The sequence below is a fragment of the Mustela erminea genome, chromosome 11 (assembly GCF_009829155.1).
Source record: "Mustela erminea isolate mMusErm1 chromosome 11, mMusErm1.Pri, whole genome shotgun sequence".
Classification (NCBI taxonomy): Eukaryota; Metazoa; Chordata; class Mammalia; order Carnivora; family Mustelidae; genus Mustela; species Mustela erminea.
Genome location: NC_045624.1, coordinates 52,566,989 through 52,586,686, shown reverse-complemented (window position 1 = coordinate 52,586,686; position 19,698 = coordinate 52,566,989). Strand labels below are relative to the sequence as shown.

Sequence of the window (19,698 nt, the reverse complement as noted above, 5' to 3'; positions counted from 1 at the left end):
GCAGCATGTGAGGGCAGCTCTGATGAAATGGTGAGGAGTGGACTTCCGTCATCCCTTTGATGACTCAAGGGGCACCTGGGTGGCTCAGTGGGTTAAAGCCTCTGCCTTCAGCTCAGGTCATGATCCCAGGGTCCTGGGATCAAGCTTCACATCAGGCTCTCTGCTCAGCGGGGAGCCTGCTTCCCTCTCTCTCTCTGCCTACTTGTGATCTCTGCCTGTCAAATAAATAAGTAAAGTCTTAAAAAAAAAAAAAAAACTTAAAAAAAAAAAACTTGAAGGTGATGACAACTACACTTGTTTCTGCTGGGACCCTAGATGGAGTTTCTGACCACTTCCTGACCCATTCTGTTGAGGTTAGAGAAAGCAGGTATGAGAGGATTAGGTGGGGTAGAGTGGGGAACTTGCCGTACAGCAGAAATATGGGAAATGTCCTGGCAAGGTAGCAACCTTGAGAAAAAGACAGAGGACCCACCATTTGGACCAGGTGCCTTGTTTCCTTACCCCTAAAGTTTTCTTCTCCTCATTCTCTTAAAGGACATCAATTAGTTGTTAGTAGCTAATATAAGGATCTGGATCCCCACAGCTGTCCCCTCTCCAAATGGTCAATGGGCATTGATGACCATGGCAGTCAAAGTCTTAAAGCAAGGGCATTGTGTTACCAGAGGATTGTGCTCCCACTAAAAGAACCTAGACTTTTCCCTGCCCTCACACTCTAGCTCAGCCCCTATTTGATCTGGCTTTAACGGTAAAGATACCTCTCCAGAGAAGTAACAGCATGAGGGAACAGTGTTCCTTTTCAAGAATTTTGGTCTCCCTCTCTTGGATGTAACAATGAACTGAGGACTGTTTAACACCAGCTGTCAGTTCGAAAGCCCTGTCTGGGCTATCCAGAATGGATCTAGTTTGGTGAGAAGGGTTGCTTCTCCTCACCCAAGCTCTCTCCTGACCGCCACGGGGGACTCTGTCCAGTACCTCCAACTTGCTGCCCACTTCTTAGAAGCCCCGGGCAAGAGGGAAAAAGTGGCTGGAAACATTGGCAGTCAGGCTTCTGGAACAGAAGCGACTGTGAAAGAATTCTGCTGCAATCCCTCACCTGGCCCGCATGTAGACTGCTGGCTCAGAAATGGAACTCACCATCAAGCATGAGTCAAAGATGTGACTCTTGGCCCAGAAAGATCTGATGGCCCATTAGAGTTCTAATGGGCATCTCTTGGCATCTCTTGGCCCTCATGCCCTATATTTTAGTTCCTCCCCTTGCTTATCTTGGGTAACCCAGAAAGGAGCTGGGAGATGTACATAATATTTCTGATAGTGGGGATCTGGGGCCCAGTCGGCAGGGAGGGGTCTGATAAAATCCAGGCTGACTCAGGGATGGCAGGAAGGCCAGCAAGAAGGGCAGCCACTCACAAGGGAGGAACTGGAGGAACAGAGGAGGGAAAAGCTGTGGTGAGAACTGGTGCTGGGACATAAGAGCCACCTCCCCACCTCCACACCCAACTGGACTTTCACATGACTGCATCTAGAGACAGGCAGTACCACAGAGCCAGCTCCTGGGGGATAGAAACAGAGCACAATCGGTCTCTTTCTGTGTTTGGGAAAGGAGGGACTAAATGCCATTGCGAACTGAGTTTCATTTCCATAAACTTCACTGAACTCCTATGAAATCCCAGGCACTGGGATCAGACAGAAGGCTGAAATGAGAGAGAAACAATCTCTGTTCCCAGTGGGTGGCACAGAGCTCTGTAAGATGTCACCCCAGCTCCCTGTAGTCATCACTGTTACATCACAGAGAGAAGCAAGCAGTCGTCTGAGCTGTGGAACAGAGAGGCTGGCCTCGGCATGGTCCAGAAGCCCCCTCAAGTGGGAGCACAGCCCAGCCCCGATCAAGCATGACCGGGGGTCCCCAGGCATCTGGGGCTGTTACCAGTAGGCACCTCAGGTACATCAGTGAACAAGAGAGTGAACAAAACAGGCAAAAACTTATGCCTTGGCTGGGGGTGGGGGGGGGTGGCGGGCAGCGGCGTGTTATCTCCTTGGGTAAGAAGAAACTGTTCATAAATAATAGTCGTAACATGAATTAAATTATATGTGTTAGAAGATGTATATAGGGACCCCTGGGTGGCTCAGTCAGTTGAGCATCTGCCTTTGGCTCAGGTCATGATCTCAGTGTCCTGGGACTGAGTCCCTCATCGGGATCCCTGCTCAGTGGGGAGCCTGCTTCTGCCTCTGCCTGACGCTCTCCCTGCTTGTGCTCTCTCTCTCTGACAAAGTAAATAAATAAAATCTTAAAAAAAAAAAGAAAGAAAAAGATGTATGTATGGAAAGAAAAAAGCAGAGTAGGGCAAGGGGACCGGAGGTACGGCAATCTGAAAATGGGTGCTCAAGGTAGGTCTTTGAGGAGGTGACAACCGAGCAAGGACTCGAAGGGAGTGAGATCTACTCAAGTAGATGCTGGGGATCCTGAGCATAAACCCTGGACCTCCCCTCCATGGGAGCCAATGAGGCCAGCAAGGGCCGCTGCAGAACGTTCCCTTCCACAAAGCGAGGGCCTAGAAAGTGGACTCTGTGTGCTCTTCTCCCTGTACGTCCTGCTCTTAGAGGGCCTGGTCCTTAGTAAGTAGTCAGTTACAATCTATATTCAGTTACAATCTAGTGATGAGGCGCGTTCTGGGACAGCCTCTCAGGCTTGTTCTGCTTAGAGTCACTTTCCCGAGTTCAATTAAGCCACTGGTAGAACGCTGAACACAGACGAACCAATAGCGCACAGTTATACCAAGAGATGACACTGAACGAGGCCTCAGAAAGAACTTCCTAGCCTCCCACTCTTGGATTACTATTGTTGCCTGAGTGAACAAGCGGGATGATCCTCAAACCCAATCAACAAAGAGCCATACTGTAGTTTCCTAAAGTGCTGCCTTTGCAATTTTTCTAGAATCTGGAGAGAGTTCTAGATCTTTATAATAATCCAGGGTAACAGTGGATGATTCTGGCTCTCCCCCATCAGACACAGCTCCCCTGCCTCCTCTGACTTTCTCTGCCTTGCCTGCGTTCCAGAGCTCTGGCTGCTTCTCTGCTGGGGCAGCCGCCACAGAGAGTGACTCTGTGTGGGCAGCAGGCACCCATGGGACAGGTGCACAGAGTTTCCACCATCTCTGGCTTCCACGAAGCCCTGTGCCACGGGGCACAAGATCTGAATCACAACCTGGCCAGGTGTTACAAAGGGAAGTTCAGGGGCCAGGAGGGAGGGAGCAGGTAATCACAGGTTCATCCCTCTCATGACCAGCTTCAAGAATAAAGAACACATAGTGGATAGAGGTTAAAATGGTAAGAATTCTGAGTGTTTCCTTGGAGGCGGGCCCCCAGATATATTTCAGATGTCTTTGTTCTAGGTATTAGATCTCAAGATGAAGTCTTTGTTCTAGGTATAAAATGTCAAGATGAAGTCCTACCCATGAGACCCAAGGCTTCAACTCTTTCAACAATAACCAACATCAGCTTCCTCCCAGTGAAAAATACCGTATGGTTTTATTTACTCCTGGGGTCTGTTTTAAAAAGGGTCCCTCTCACTGGCCTTCCTTCCACCTCCCTCTCCCTGCAGGAAATGAAAAATAAATGGCACCACTTGAAGTTATAGGCACTTGCTGACAAAAAGCTACACCACTTAAAGGCATGAATCACCATCATGTGTGAGAGCGTGTGCACGCGTGTTCTTTCCCCACTTGCAGAAGACAGCCAATGCTTTTAAGCTTTGCTTTGAAAAAAATGTTTTTTTTAACTCAGATAATTTTCCAGGATTTTATTCAGCTGAATTCCTCAAATGCGCTTTGTTTTTCCAATCATGGATCAGCAGAGGCAATTTTCAGAATGACTCTGGAGGGATTACTTTTCTAACGTGTTTCTTCCCAGAGACCCGCTTGCCTCCTTTTGAGCTGAACGTTACTTCCTTCTCCCATGATAGAGGTTGGCAAGAGGGAACGCCTGGTCTTTTTCACAACAAAATAATAGGAAACCTACTTCTCATAACGTGTTCCCTTTCCTCGGGGCAGGTTCCTGGATTCAGGTGTTTGAATTGGACGAGGCATGATTTTTCGTGAAGTTTCGATGCCTTGAGGCTTACCAGGGCACTCCTGTGGTTCTGGCCTAGACTCAATAAATATTTCCTTGTAGAGCAGAAGAGTAGGAAACAAGTTTCTAAGCAGAGAGCATCTACTTTTGCAGGCCTCTGGGGGCTGATTGGGAAGTTCTCTCATAGGGTGTCACCTCATGCCAGGCAAGCTGGCTTACGGAGAGAAATGAAGGATAAAGTTTGTGTAGAGGGGTCTTCAGAGAGGGATTCTGTGCTCACTTCCAGCCCACATGACTCCATGGACGCTCTCCACTCCACCACATTTTAGGGTTATCTCCTTTGCACAAAGAATAAATGCTGAACTCCTTAGACTGGCATACAAAATTCTTTGCAAAGTCACTGCCAGTCACTTCCCCATCTTCAATTCCCTCCCCTGAGCCACACTCATCCATAAGCAGTAAAGTTATCCCAGAGCAGACTCCATATCTGCCTCCCAAAACCCACCTTCCATTTGCCCAACTCTGGCCCTTTCCTTACGGAGATCCCACCTTCCTTTCCAGTCTTAAATCAAACGGCATCTCCTCCAGGAAGCCTTTTTAGTTCTCCCTTCCTAATTGGAATTCATTTTCTCCCTCCACATTCTGTGCCTCTATTTCACAGACCTTATTAGAAGTTTGGCTATAGGAGGGTAGTACTGCCGATGCTTGGGGGTAATTAGGAGAAATTAGGGCAAATTACATTCGGCATTTTAAATTTCCCTTCCCTGTTTGTTGGGGGTGTATAGCCATGCTTGTGTAAATGAGACTTATTAGGAGTGAAGTAGGCAAGGCTGGTGGGTTTGAGGGGGACAAATTGTTCTAGAACATTCTAGGAGATCTGGGGATGAGGTCTCCATGGGGGGTGCCAGTAAATGTGGCCAAGGTTTTAAAATCCAATGTGTGGAACAAGAATTGAAATCTGCACCTGTGTTGGTAAGAATGCTGGCTGAACAGCTATAGAGAGAAACTGCCTTCCATAGGAAGCACTGCCCAGAATCTTCTGTCTCTGGGATCAGAACCAAAAGATTTGAGGTGTCAGGAGTTAAGAGGGCTGAAGTACTTATCACTTATCACATCATGACTGCTCTAGGCTTTGCACTCAACTCATTCACTTGGCTCTGAGCATCTTGAGGGCAAAGATCAAGTCTTACTCATCTCGAACCTTCCACCTATTGGCACTCAATAAGTAATGGTCATAAAATCGAATTAAATGAGCTCTGGTAAAGGTTTCTATCCTAATGGCGTTTCCATAAGAAAATTAGACTCAACGTTTATATAGCTTTAAAAAATCTTATTTGGCCTGAATCAGCTTCAAGGAGGAAAATGCTTCTTTCAAATAGGTATGCTTGTCTGGAAATGTAAAACCATCCAGTAGAAAGGGCCCTCATCTGATACACTGTCTAAGCCCTAAGCAATTCAGTCCATTTTTGGTCCAATAGCATCAGGTATCTTCTGTGTACTCTTTGCTTCAAAATGTAGACTCTTTCTCAAATGTTCAAAAAATTCTGATACAGCAGGTTCGTGTCCATTTTGTAATGGAGGGAAATAAAGTTATGTGTGCATGCACAGAAAGAATAATAGTCATGCCCCCCAATGACAAAGGCTTCATCACCATTTTGGTGTACTACATTCAACCTTTGCCCCAGGGTCTGTGGACCTCACTTAGGATCCGTAACGAAGGCATCCAGACTGTGGCATCCCTTGGTCATAGCCTATGTCTTACCTTAGATGTCACCCTACTTTCTCTTTCTGGGTTCTCCTCCACTCATTTCAGGATCTCACACTATTTGCTCTCTCTTCTTTCCCTATTAAATCTGTTCTCAGGAAAAGCTCTAACTCACACCCTCTGAAATATCAATGGCAGATAAGACTCTGTGTACAACCCATTTCAACAGTATTTGCATTTCTTTAGGAGTGAAAGCTTGAAATGAAAGAACTATGTCCCCCATCTAAGCTACAGACCCCTGATGAAACACTTCTTTAATGTTTTCTCCAGAAGCAGGTTCAGGTTTTAATGTCCAGAAAAGCCAGCCTTATTCTTTTCTTTATTATTTATGTTTATTTATAAAGCAACATAAACCTAAGTTTACAGTTATTAAATATATATTTTTCTTTAATCTTTATGACACTCCTTATTCTTTGTTTTTTCTTAAGAAACTCTGATGGCATCAAAACTGTAAATACAAAATTAGGCATAAAAGCATATTTATCTAGAGGAAAGCTGTGCAAGTGAGGTGCTCTGAAGTTCAATCCTCAGGAGTCTGATGATAAACTCGTTTCTCATGGCTTCCTTGATCCTTACCCACCATTGAAATCGCTAAGGTAAGTACCATTAGCCCCATGTTACAGATAAGGAAGCTGAAGCCCAGGGAAGTTACAAAGTTAACAAATAGAACCGTACAGGGATAGATCCTGGAGGTTCCCACAGTAAAGAAATGAAGGCAAGAGGACTTCATCTGTGTATTTAAAAAATGGAAAACCTTTCTGGATGAGACCTAAACCCAGATGATCTGGTTCCAAGCCTGCCACCTGAGCCATCTCACTGAAAGAAGCTATACCTCACATCTGCTCAAACTTTGTCCAATGCTTTTTTCCCCAGCCCCAGTGTGGACTGACCCCTAAAAAGGAAATAAAAAATAGAGGTACCCTTTTTTTTTTTTTAAATAGAGGTACTCTTGCTGCAGATTTACCTTTTCATATATTCAAGCACAGTGAAAACAAAACTAACAGATCTTCTCAATAAATAAGGAGTCCCGAGAAAAATATGGATAGGTCACATTTCATGGGATAAGGGTGCTAGAAAATCTCCATGCCAAATTTGTGGGAAGTAAATTACATGGCAAATAGAGCACTCAGTATTTCAAGGAACTCTATAATAAAACCTTTCGTTAAAAATTAAAAGAATTCTTGTCAATCCAAGAATAACATTCTAATTTCCCTTTTGACAGCTTGAATGTTCATATCCAAGGCTTTCTTAAGGGAGAGCACAGTTATGCACACAAGGAAAATGTTGGAATTTAGATAGGCTTGTTAGGTGGACAGAACTCAAACCCGAGACATAGTTTGGATTCATTCAACAAGAAGAAAGGCTTCAAACACTTGAAAATACATGTCAGTCCTGCTGGTTCTGTTTCCATCTCAACCATGTGAATGATTTTATCAGTAGGATTTCCTGTTCTAAATATATATATATATTTTTTTCATATATATATGTATTTTTTTAAGAGAGGACTGTGGAGGGGCAGGGGGAGAATCTTAAGCAGGTTCCACACCCAGCATGAGCCTGACACGGGGCTGGAACTCACAACCCTGAGATCACGACCTGAGCCAAAAATCAAGAGTCAGCTGCTTAACCAACTGAACCACCCAGGTGTTCCTCCTGCCTTATCTTTAAGAGACAATTATTCGATCTATTCTCTTAGAAACTGTTAGATTCATTGTAGTCATGGTCAAATTGTCCACGCCTCCCTGGATCTGTGAACTTCTGAATTATTGCTCTGCCCATCTTTCCTTCAGAGACAGAGCCTATTTTCTCATGTCTTGAATATGAACTGCTCTTTTGACAGCTTGAAGCCACAGAATGCCTGGATCTCAGGAGGCCCTTAATGCTTCCATTCACAGTCTTGGCCCCTGGGACTGCATATCAATAATCCCAGGTCCGCCTAGGGGAGAAGAGACCTGGGATCCAGGTGCCCCTGCCTCCCACTGCCCTAGCTGGCAGCCACCTGGCTGTGATGGAGGCCATCCCACACCAGCCAGCTCCACACCAACCTACCGGCGCCATGAGCAAGCCCAGTCTTCATCATGTGAACCCGGCCTTGACCACAAGTCAAGACCACCCAAGTGCTTAGACTTGTAAGCCAAATAAATAATTACTGTTTTCGAGGTATTAAGTTCTAGGGTGGCTTGTTTTCACAACTAACTGACACAGAAATCAATCAGAACAAAAAATCAGCTACCTTGACAGCATTTTCTGCTTAAATAACAACTGAAATTTTAACACTGGTAGTCGATATCCCAGCCTTCATCTGCTTTAATGTCATGGGCAGACCCACGAGCCGTGTCTAGTCTGAGCTTAAATAATTCTACACGCTGAACATATGACACACACATTTGGCAAGATCATTGCTCTGGCACTGGTTACAAAACAGGGAAAGCAGAGTTTCCAGAACAAAGCAAACTTTTTTTTGATGAATAGATCTGGCCACACACTCTAAAGAGTCAGTGATTTCTCTGCTGGCATCTCATCAAAGAATCAAGACTTTGTAGATAGGCTGTAATTATTCACAAGAACAGGAGTTTGGCAGACTGGCCCCCTCTTTTTGTAAATAAAGTTTTATTGGAACACAGTTGCATGCATTCATTAACATATTGTCTATGGCTGCTTTTGTTTGACAATGACAAAGCTGAGAAGTTGCAATAGAGACCCTCGAGCTCATATAACTGAAAATGTCTAGTATATGACCTTAAGAAAAAGTTTTCCAACCTCTACAAATTTTTTACAAGTAGATCTATTTAAATGGCCATTATGAAGATACTAAAAAATGACTAATGTTGGTTTGACCAAACCTAACCAATCACATTGCAGGGGGAAATAGTAAGAAAGGGAGGAAGTGGTGTCTAGGGGTATGGTCACAAAAAATGCCTCCACAAAAAATGGAGGCAAGAGACCCTCGTTGGGTCTGTTGGGTGAATTTCACCCCACCAAGCCACAGTTAGGTTATACAAATATGTGTGCCAGTTGGTCATCCAGGATTTAGACAAAGTTAAGCTCCAGTGACCTTTGCCCAGCTGGTTTTGTTAGCTGATCATAAATCCTGTTCCTTAGGAGTCACCTGATTGATTCCCTTGCCAGAACAACAGCCACATCTCAGGGAGAGGAGAACTCATGGCCAGGGAAGGCAGACAGCTGGGCTTGACCATTGCCTTCCTAAACTCTGGTGTCCTGGTTTATGAAATGGCCACAGGTGGTCTCTGCCGGGCTGATTCTGTGGCGCTAACATGTTCTGGCAGCTGCTGGGACACCTCCACCAGAGCAAATCCCCGATGCACAGACTTTCCTTAATCCCATCAGCTTGCTGACCCCAGCTCAGCTTTTCAGCAGAACCTTGAGCCTCAAGCCCACATTACTGACAGAACGAGGGACCTAGTGGAGCACCACTCAGTAAGGTGGGCAGATGGCAAAATGGTGGTGCCACCAGCCTGTGCAAACCAGAGACAGGAAACCTATCTATCTGGCAGGAAGTGGTTCATACACCTAAGTTTAACAGTGTAACTCTAGGTGATAGGAATGCTGGTGCTTTTAATTTTCTTCTTCTTCTTCTTAATATTTTTTTAACGTACTTGTATTTATTTGTTTTAGAGAGACAGAACAAGCCAAGAGCAGGGCGAGGGGCACAGAGAAAAAGCAGGCTCCCCAGTGAGCAGGGAGCCCCTTGTGGAACTCAATTCCAGGATGCTGGGATCATGACCTGATTGGAAGGCAGATGCTTAATTGATTGAGCCACCCAGGCACCCTTCTTCTCCCCACCCCCCCCTTTTTTTTAAGATTTTCTTTATTTATTTGAGATTGAGAGAGCGTGCGCAAGCACAAGTAAGGCAAAAAGGCAGCAGGAGAAGCAGGCTCCCTGCTGAGCAGAGAGCTTGATGCAGAACTTGATCCCAGGACCTCGAGATCATGACCTGAGCTGAAGTCAGATGTTTAACCAACTGACCCACCCAGGCACCCCAATTTTCTTCTTTTTACTAATGTACATTTGTCAGTGGTGCACAGAGTGGAAAAAAATAATAAAACGTTGTTCAGAGGACCTCAATCCCATCACTAAGGGATGACTAGGGCAGACCGGCTATACATTTCCTACTCTGAACCATGACCACTTCTTTTCCCCTTCAGATCTAGCCTTGATGCTGTCCTTGAATACAAGAACAGGTGACTTGTCTTGAGCACCTCTCCTCCAGCCCAGGTCTGCTCTGGTCTATCCCTCTGCACGGGAACATTTTGATTCTGTTCCAAATGTTCCACTATGGGGATAGCATGGACTCTAAAACCTGCCTGGCAATTAGAAACAGCCAAGGATATTTGATGTAAAATATTCCTGGGGACGTGGATGGTTTTAGCGACTCAGGAACAGGGCTTGGCTAATGCCTTTTTAAGTTCCCCAGGAACTTAAAAAACTCAGTTTGGGGCCAGATCCCTTTGGAACCACAGCCCAAGTCCTGGCCTGATATTGCTGGGAAAGTAACCCCAGTCTTGGGCTGGGCCTTATAGAAGTCAACAACAGAAACAGGGAAGGGACCCTTGGTTACTTCTTGTCAATAATGCTTTTCCCCTTCAAAGCCTTTTTTCCTTTCTCTTTCCTTTATCGGTTAAGAACCGGGACTCCTGCCTGCCTACACACACACACACACACACGCACACACACACGCACTTGGGTTCAGCATGCCACCACAGGCTTTCCCACCTTGTCTCCTTCCCAGGGCACAGGGCACCTGGGGACAAAGCAGCTCTACCACAAGGCACATGCAAGAAGGGCTCTCCACCCTTTGTGTCATTGGAAACTGTCCAACATCGTAAGACATAATTATCAAAACAATAGACCCCAAGTAACTGGGTGAGGAGAGAGTCTCGGGTTCCAACTGTGGGGTTTTCAGTATAGAGGATTCCTGAGTCCTGTTCGTGCTGTGGATTCATTTACAGCCACAGCGGCTCACAGAAGGAGCAAGAAAAGAACACGTCCAGCTCTATACCTAGAGCAGGTGGGGACGGCAGAGCTCCAGACATGGCATGAAGCTGCCACAACCAGCAGAAACGCAGTCTCCCTCAGAGACCAGAGCTCTGCTACTTGGTGGCAGCTGTTTTTGAAGCCACAGACATTAGCAACCCACAGTGAGTCAGTCGTTTATTTTTAGGCACCCGACAGGATCCTTTCTACTCCCAAGATGGCATTAGGTACTTCACCTGATGATTTAATGAGCTTACCTTGTAAAAATAGCACACTTATCTATATTTACAGCTAAGGAATTTCTAGCGTTACTTTATATTGGGTGGCGGTGTTCAGCACTTACTCGATGCACTCAAGGATAAATAAACACTAAATGGGGTAGCGATTTCCCTCCCGTTGCATTTGGGGTGAAAAACAGAATTCAAGGGAGAAAGCCAGAGTGTGAGGCCGACTCAAAGTTTTGTCTCATGAGGCACATGTCTTAATGTCTCTAAATTTGCGTCTTGAGCTGGGAACAGCAGCCACTGCATGGAAAGTGGTACGGAAATTAATGCTACCAGGTGTTGCATTTGCTCCCCATTGTGTACACATAACAACCGCCTCCCGGGGACAGGTCATGTGACCAATTGTAGCCAATGAAGTATGAGCGGAGATGACAGGTACGTGACTTCCGGCTGAGGTGATGAGCCCATGTGTGATGATCACATCTCTTTCTCCTCTTGTCCAGGGGATTGAGAGAGGGCGTTTTCCCAGATGGTGCAGTTTACAAGATGGTGAAACCTCTTTCAGCTGGGTTCCTGGGTGACTCTGCGGAGCCGAGCTCTCCCTTCCCCCTCCCACTACTCCCTATCCTCATGCCCCCCTCACAGAGGAGACAGCATGAATAAGAAATCATCTGTGTGGTCCTAAGGCCTTTCTGAGTTACTTCCTCCATTCCTAATGGCCAGGGTTACTGTGAGGCGGCAAAATGTAGCCATCAAGAGCGAGATTTCTGGAAGCGCACTGCCTTGATCTGACGCTGAGCTTTACCACCCATGAGCTCTGTGATTGCTCTGAGCCTCAGTTTTTGTATTGAGACATGGAGATCATTCCTCAGAAGACTGTTTTAATAGCAGCCAATAGATTTCAAAAAACCTTAAAACTACACCTTACACACAGTAAGCCCTCAGTAGCGGTCAGCTACTACTAGGCAAATTGCCTAGGACGGAGGGGATACTCGCAAAACACTCGTTTTCTGGCTCCACCATCTTCTACAGCTCCTGGATCAGTGATCCTCAACCCGGGCTGCACTCACAGATCTGGTGTACTAGACCTGAATGCGACCCAGCATGGAGAGCTTTTCTAACTCCTCAGGTACCTATAACGTGTGGTTCAGAATCACCCTTCCACACTTGGCAGCAAAGAGTAAAAACGGAAAGTTTTCTCAAACTTGGTGAGTAACAAGATGTGGGATTTCCTGAGAGCCGATATCCTTTCCCAGCTCCAGGAGAGTGGGGTATTCAGACCACAGAGAAGAATGCCAAGCCTGGGTTGTACCGCCTTGACCGTGGGGCTGGTGGCGTGTGTTTTCCCCTTAAGCTGTGGTCCAAAGCAGCACATCGGAAGCGTTTAATACACCTGGGTGGGAGAGTGTCCCGAAGAGAGTTCAGGATTTTGTTACCCATGACAGCCAGAACTGTGGTTGCCTCCTGTTCTCGGTGGCCAGGTTGGGATGCATGGTACCGATGCCCATGAGTATCCAGGAAAGCAGATGGGATGGGAAGATGCAGGAGGCCAGCTCCCGGGTGTTGGAGGGCTGGAAGCCCAGCCCACCACAACCGCAAGAAGACCGAGAAAACCACCAAGAAAAATATCAGGGCCTGAGGATGTGGGCAGTGGGGTCTTTCTGACATTGTGTTAGAAACACACAGATGCAGGACTAGTAGCCTTCGTTCCCTGGGCCAGAACTCACCATGAGCCGTACTGTCACAGACAGTGATCTTAGGAAGAAGGCTCCCGGGCTCTTCGTGTGGAAGGCACCTGGCCTGAGTGCAAGCTCTGGGGTTTTTATTAGCAATCCTCTATTAGAATCCCACAGTAAGCTTCTAAAAGATCTTGATGTCTGTCTCATCCCATGCCACTTAACTCCGCTTCTTAACCTTGGTTGCATGGTGGAACCACCTGGCAGGCTTTAAAACATGGATGCTTGGGTTCTCTCCTTGCCACTTCTACCTGGAGCTTCTAAAGTCCTTGGTGTGTGGGGCACCTAGGTGGCTCAGTGGTTTAAAGTCCTTGCTGTGAGGTGCAGCCTGGGCTGTTTGTAAGTGCCCCAGGGAGGGGACATCTGGGTGGCTCAGTCATTAAGCATCTACCTTTGGCTCAAGTCATGATCCCAGGATGCTGGGATTGAGCCCCACATCGGACTCCTTGCTCAGTGTGGAGCCTGTTGCTCTTCTCTCTCTCTATGTGCAATAAATAAATTTATTATTTTTTTTAAAGCTCCTCAGGCAATTCTAACATGCAGACAGGGTGGGAACAGCTGCCTGAGAAAAACCTAGGAACCAGAGATCCTGATTCAGGAGGTCTGGGTGGGGGTTCAGGAATTGAACTTGAAACAGTCTTCCCAATACAGGAGATACCTGGATTGCGCTTGAAGAGACAATGTGCTTGGCTGTCTATATGGTACAAAAACAACAATACGAATTAAATTGCATCAATTCAGGAAAAGCAAACCAGTCTGATGATCGAGAATTGTGTAGACAGAACATCCTATTGATGGGTTAAATTTTCCCCTTTTCAAGCAACTGTCTCGCTATCCTGTGGAAAGGGCTGTCACACGTTATTAGTTTAGGCATTTTGATTACATTGACGGGTCCATTCCATCACTGCCCATAAGGCCCTCATCTCGTACCCCCCCCCATGTTGCTGCAATACCTGGCACACACACAACAATCAAGTAGCGAGCAAAGTGAGGCCACTAGTTACCTGGAAATCTTTAAAGAAACAAACCAGGCCCCACCATGCATGTGTTCCACCAGCTCTTTAGATAATGGACAAGTTTTCACCCAAGCTGACCAAAGTGCTGTGTATAGGTTACGCTTGCCTCAGTCTTTCTCTGATATCACTCTCTTCTCTCCTGGTTGAGGAGATGCCTGTCATCCTGGCAGATGGATAATGCCTAAGCCTCTCTCTCCTTACCCTCCTTCCCTAATCTCCTAAACGGATTGTCATATCTGGGGGGCTTTAGTACTTAGAGATTGGCAGCTTTCTGAAAAACCCTTCCTTGGTCGACTAGTGAGCTCCCAAGTGGAAGACACAGGCTCACATTAGCATGGCCAAGGCTTGATGGAATGATGTTCTGGAAAAATTGAACCAGTGAACTTCTCAAAACAGCAGCAGCTGACAATGTCTATGCCCTAATGTGGGTTCTGGACCCACAATACACCTGGAGGGGAAAGGAGATTTTCCAGAATGGGGTGAGGAGGGGTGTGAGTATCAGTACGGAAGGGCAAAGAGTAAGGGGGCACAAGGAATGAGGGGTTCAGGAACAGGTTGGGAAGCAGGGGAAATGGGGTTCTGAGCATGAGACCAGAAGGAGGCCAGGGACGAGAGATGCTGCTCATGGGTGGGACCGGCTCAGCAGCAGACAGGTAGGCTTGGAGGACTAAAGGGAATCCAGTCCCAGTTATTGAATCCTCACCTGAGTCCCTTGGGCCACGTCCCTGCCCTGGTGAGTTGCTTGGGTCTGTTCTGTAAACTGCTAAAGCTAGCTTTGCCTTCATCCTGTCAGTCAGCCCTGCCCCAGCCTGGAGTTCAACTCAGAAACCCTCCCCGATGTCTGGGCCCTGCTCTCTGAGACAGACTTCCCAGACAGAAGAGCTGCTGCCGAAGACCTCTCTATGCCACTAAGATAAGGTGACATTGGAGCAGAGACCTGAAGGAGGGGAGTAAGGAATGTGGATGTGTGGGGAAAGGGCATTACAACAAGACAAACGCAAGCGCAACAGCCCTGGGGCATGGACACACTTGGCTTGTTCCAGGAGCAAGTGGACTTGAATGATTTGTGGAATGGGGTAAGAAATGGGGTAAGAGAGGTGGCAGATGTAATACGTTAAGGGTTAGGAATCTGGATTTTATTCTAAGAGAAATGAACAAGGTACTCTTGTCAAAAACTTAACAAAACTTGCAACCTGAGACAGCTAAAATTACAAGGAATGAACAAAGATGAGCTGAAGTCAGAAAAACTAGGATGCAGTCCTCATTCTAGATCCATCTTCTGTGATAAAGCATGACAAGTTCTGTTGCCACTATACCTCCTGCTGGGTGGACCTCCCCAGAAGCAGCCCCAGCCCAGGGAGACTGCCCTGTTCCTCCTCCTGTCTACCTTGTCCATGTGTAGTTAGGTCTTCGTTGCCCTGCGTCCCAAGTATGAAAAGTGTTTGTGTCCCCCCGTTGGCCCAGTGGAAGAGAAAGGAGAGAATCAACAACAGCCTGGTTAGTTAAGCCTCTTAATGTGTTCTTTGTGGGAATGGGAGAGAGGAGGCAGGCTAGTGAGAAGGGGCAGATGCTGCTACTTTTAGATGGAGGGGAACAGGGGGACCGGCCCTGAGAGACCACCATCCCCTTTTTCCCTCTGTCCCTCATCTCCCAGTCTGTCCGCCGCCACATGCTCCATGTGCTGAAGACTAAGTTGATGTTCTGTTGACAAGCCCAGGGGCTCTGACTTCTTTTGATGACAGGGAACGCTTGACCTGACTCTTTAAAATATACAATGATCATGTATGCATATCCTTACCTACTCAGTCACACTCTCTGCCTCATACTCCTTGGTGACTTGAGAGATCTGGTCCAGAAGCAGGTGACGCAGTTACGGCCAGGATTCCAGAAATTCACTGCACTCTAGTCATCATGAATGGAGCCCAAAGAATGATGTACGTAGCAGACTTCTGTACAGCACATCAATACTCAGTACAGTTACAACTCGGAAAATGGCACATACATATAAAGATACAGATATAATCTGCATTACACGTGTCTTTGCCTACATGTATGTGTCTATCAAGTTTCCCCATTAAAAATGGATAAAGGGCACAAAAGGCAAGGAACAAAAGAAATATAGATACTTGAGAACATTGAAAACCTCAACTTCTCTAAGACTCAAAGAAATGTCTATCAAAATACTGAGAGTAGCCAGTGTTCTTTAGAAAAGGGGGAAATACACTCTTTCAAACATTACTGATGGAAATTTAAAGCAGTATGATATTTTGGGAGGGAAATCTAGCAACAGGTGGGAAAATATTAAACAGGCAAACCCTTAACTCACCTCTTTTATTTCCAAGTATTTATTTTGAAGAAATAACTGGACAATTCCAAAAGGATATATGTGCGAGGACTTCCAGGTGTAACAAGCTATACCTCTACAGGGGGAGCTGGTTAAATATGTATTTAACCATACCATGAACCAGGCTTTACAACCAAGCATGATGGAGAGCAGTGTTTATGGACATGAAAAGGAATCCCCAACATACTAAGTAGAAAAGGTAGATTACAGAATTATATAGAATTATGTCAGAAAGAATAGATATATACAGATTATATATAAAGAAACCATTTTGGGTTACCTTCGGAGTATAGGATTTTATTTGATTTTTAGTTTTTCTTTTTTACATTTTCTCTGAAATTTAAATAATGAACATTGGTGATTTTTTTCAGTCAGAGAAAGTCAGTAATACTGAAATGCTCTGAAAAGTGAGGTGAAGGCTCAGTCCATGGACCTCAGTAGAAAGGAGATGCCTTTCTCCTGTGCTCCCAGCCGGAACCCAGCCCGTCATACCATCTCCAGATAGGATCTGGCTTCACCTAGCTCAGAGAGATGAGTGTCTACCCTATTTTTAAAAGCTCCCAGAGAAAGAGGCTTCCAAATTCCCCTTGAATATCCATTCCAGGGTTTATCCAATTCATCTGAAAAAGAAATTTCCCCTTGCTTCTCTCCCTCAGCTTATGGTGCAAATAGGAAATGATGACTGCATTTGTCCTTCTCTAGAGCAATTAGTTTCCAGAAAGTCTATAATTCCATACATTCTGCAAGTGAAACACATGTGTGTACTCTCTCTCTCTCTCACACACACACACAGACACACACAGATGCACACACTTTCAGGGCAGTCTAAACCGGTATTACACATAAGCAAACATTACACTCCACGCCTTGGGCTCAATGTAAGAAGCCGTTTGGAAAGGCCACCCCATCCTCGGCTGCCCTAAAGCCCAGAATTTCAGCCCCGAGAGGTTTGTCCCATCTTTTCAGAGGGGGCACCATCAGGAGGGTAACCTTGGGCAGGAATATGACTGGAGATGTAGCAGGAAGGGATCTCGGGCTCTTTGGCTGATAAAGGAGTGTATCACCCTCCCTCAAACCCAGAGGAAAGCAGAGAGAAGTTTGCTGATATGGACAGCGTGAATGATGCATTGTGACAAGAGCTTTTCCACCTCTCTCTTTTTTTTAAGGATTTTATTTATTTGTCAGAGAGAGAGAAGGAGAGAGCGCACAAGCAGGGGGAGCAGCAGGCAGAGGAAGAAGCAGGCTCCCCGCTGAGCAAGAAGCCCAATGAGGGGCTCCATCTCAGGACCCTGAGCCCCCCAGGCAGCCTGCCACTCCTCTTCGTCTCATCCTGCCTTCCTGCCTTCCTCCTCTTTCTGTTGTTCCTTCTCTTCATCCTCTCCTGCCCAGTCCATTGTCCTCCACACCACCGCCACATTTATTGTGTATTTACTGTGGGTCAGACACTGTTCCAAGAATGCTGCATGTACTCATTCTCACACATACCCTAGGAAGGATGCCATTAGTGCCGTTTAAAGTAGTTTCATCCAAGAGCTCTCTCCTCTACTTGCTGGACACTAGCTGTCCTCTAGCTATCACCCATAGGAACCACAGAAGGGTTTCCCTGCCCTTAGAGAAGCCTGGGGATTGGGGGTGGAGGAGGCATGGCCCAGAGCCTACCATAACTCAGGGACCAAGGGAGTGGAGCAGGGTAGAGTGGTGGGCAGACCTCAGGCTTTATAGCTAGAGCAAATGCTGCCATATCTCCACCCACAACCCTAGGACAATCATGCATTCCAGATGGCTTCCAATTGTTAGGGTCTGCATCTCTGCACACCGAGTGTGTTTGTTGCCCAATCTAGGCATTCAACCAATGACAACAGTGTATAAATATCCCAGCTCCCTCAGCTCTTGGGTGGGCTAATTTGGGGTCATGAGTTTTTTGCTTTTTCTTTTGGAGATTAAAACTTAATTGTCATTGTATTAGCTGATATAATAATGCAACCTTTTTTGGCTGCCTTCCCTCTCCTGGATTACTTTCCACAGCCCAATGCACTATTTGCACTTAAATTTTTGTCTCAGGGTCTCCTGAGTTAGGAAAACCTAACTAAGACAGACTCTAAACCAGACCTCTTTTGAATTCCTGCACCAGTGTTTTCTTTCTATATGATCTTTGGAAAGACTTCATTCTCTGGAAAGGGGGCAAGCTGGTGCAGAACATCGACATTATCATATATAAAGTTCTGGCGTGTTATATATAAAGTTCTATATAATATATTATATTATATATGAAGTCCTCGTACACAAGCCTTCCAGAAATGGCCATTCTTACTGTCAGTCTTTACTAAAGGAGGTGCTATTGTTCTATGATCATTTTTTCTATTCCCTTTTTTTTTTTTTTAAGATTTTATTCATTTATGAGAGAGAGAGAGAACATGAGCAGGGTGGAGGGGTGGGTTGGGACAGGGGGAGAATCCAACTCTCCACTGAGCAGGGAGCCCAACAGGGGGCTCCATCTCAGGACCCCAGGATCTTGACCCAAGACTGACTGAACCACAAAGGCTTCCCACTGTGCCTATTCCTAAACAACTATAAAACATCTTTTCCCTCCTCATTAACACTTCCAGAAACTTTAACCCCAAAGGCTTCAAGCTGACTGCTCTCCAGGTTAGGGCCAGGAAAGCTGACAGCAAATTTGACCTAGTGTAAAGATTTGATATAGCTCCTTGGAGTTCAAGCTCTACTTCAAAGAAATAATTGCAAGGAATTTTCCGAGAAGGAGTTTTGTCAAAATCTTCTACCCTCTTGCTAATTTAGAGATGCTAATTCCTTCCCTGGGTAAAGTGCTTTAATGTTGTCAGAACATTGCCATCCAATATTTATAATTACATCTGATTCTCACATCTGATTCTTGTGTCAGGATAGGATAGGCTGTGCTCCCTAATGTACCCCCACAATGTCAGTGGATTAACACAACAAATATATATTTCTTGCTTGATCTCTCATGAGTCAGCTGGGGGATGTACCCCGTGTCATCTCTGTAGGATCTACACTGACAGAGTGGCCATCATGGAACAGGCTGCTCATTGTGGCAGAGGGAGAGAGCATCTGGGAGTGTTCCCTCCAGCAAGTCAGTGCTGGGCTCCAAAGTAACGTGCATTTCCTCTCACATTTCACTGACGGGATCTGGTCACGTGGTTGATCCTAGCAGGCCCCCAGCAGGCAGGCACAAGGAATTGTTGTTGAATAGAAGTGGGGACTAGCACCATATCATTTAACCCATTGTATTATGGAAAATAAGAGAAATGGTGAGTTTCAGTGCTTTCTTAACGTATCCCAGAGAGTGTGGGCCTATGATTCTGATGTGGTTCCTTCTCCCTGAAATGTCTGAAGACTACATTAGAAGGCAAAGTGGGTCTGGTTTCTCTTCCATCTCTCTGAAACTCAACAAACCTAAATGGTTTTTGTAATGGTCCTACCCACTGGCAGTCTCAAGGTCAAGGACTGAATGGTCAGAGAAACTGAATTACTGAAAGAATTTAGGGATCAAATGATAAAGGGATTTTTTTTCTA

General features: G+C 45.9%; 1 long non-coding RNA gene across 1 annotated transcript; it reads left to right on the top strand.

Annotated features, from left to right (window-relative positions):
• The first annotated feature begins 1,822 nt into the window (after window positions 1-1,822).
• LOC116569479 lies at window positions 1,823-8,009 on the top strand. Its single transcript, XR_004277053.1, has 4 exons — window positions 1,823-1,926; window positions 3,599-3,960; window positions 6,259-6,426; window positions 7,671-8,009. It is a non-coding gene; the product is annotated as an uncharacterized LOC116569479 (long non-coding RNA).
• Window positions 8,010-19,698: the final 11,689 nt, after the last annotated feature.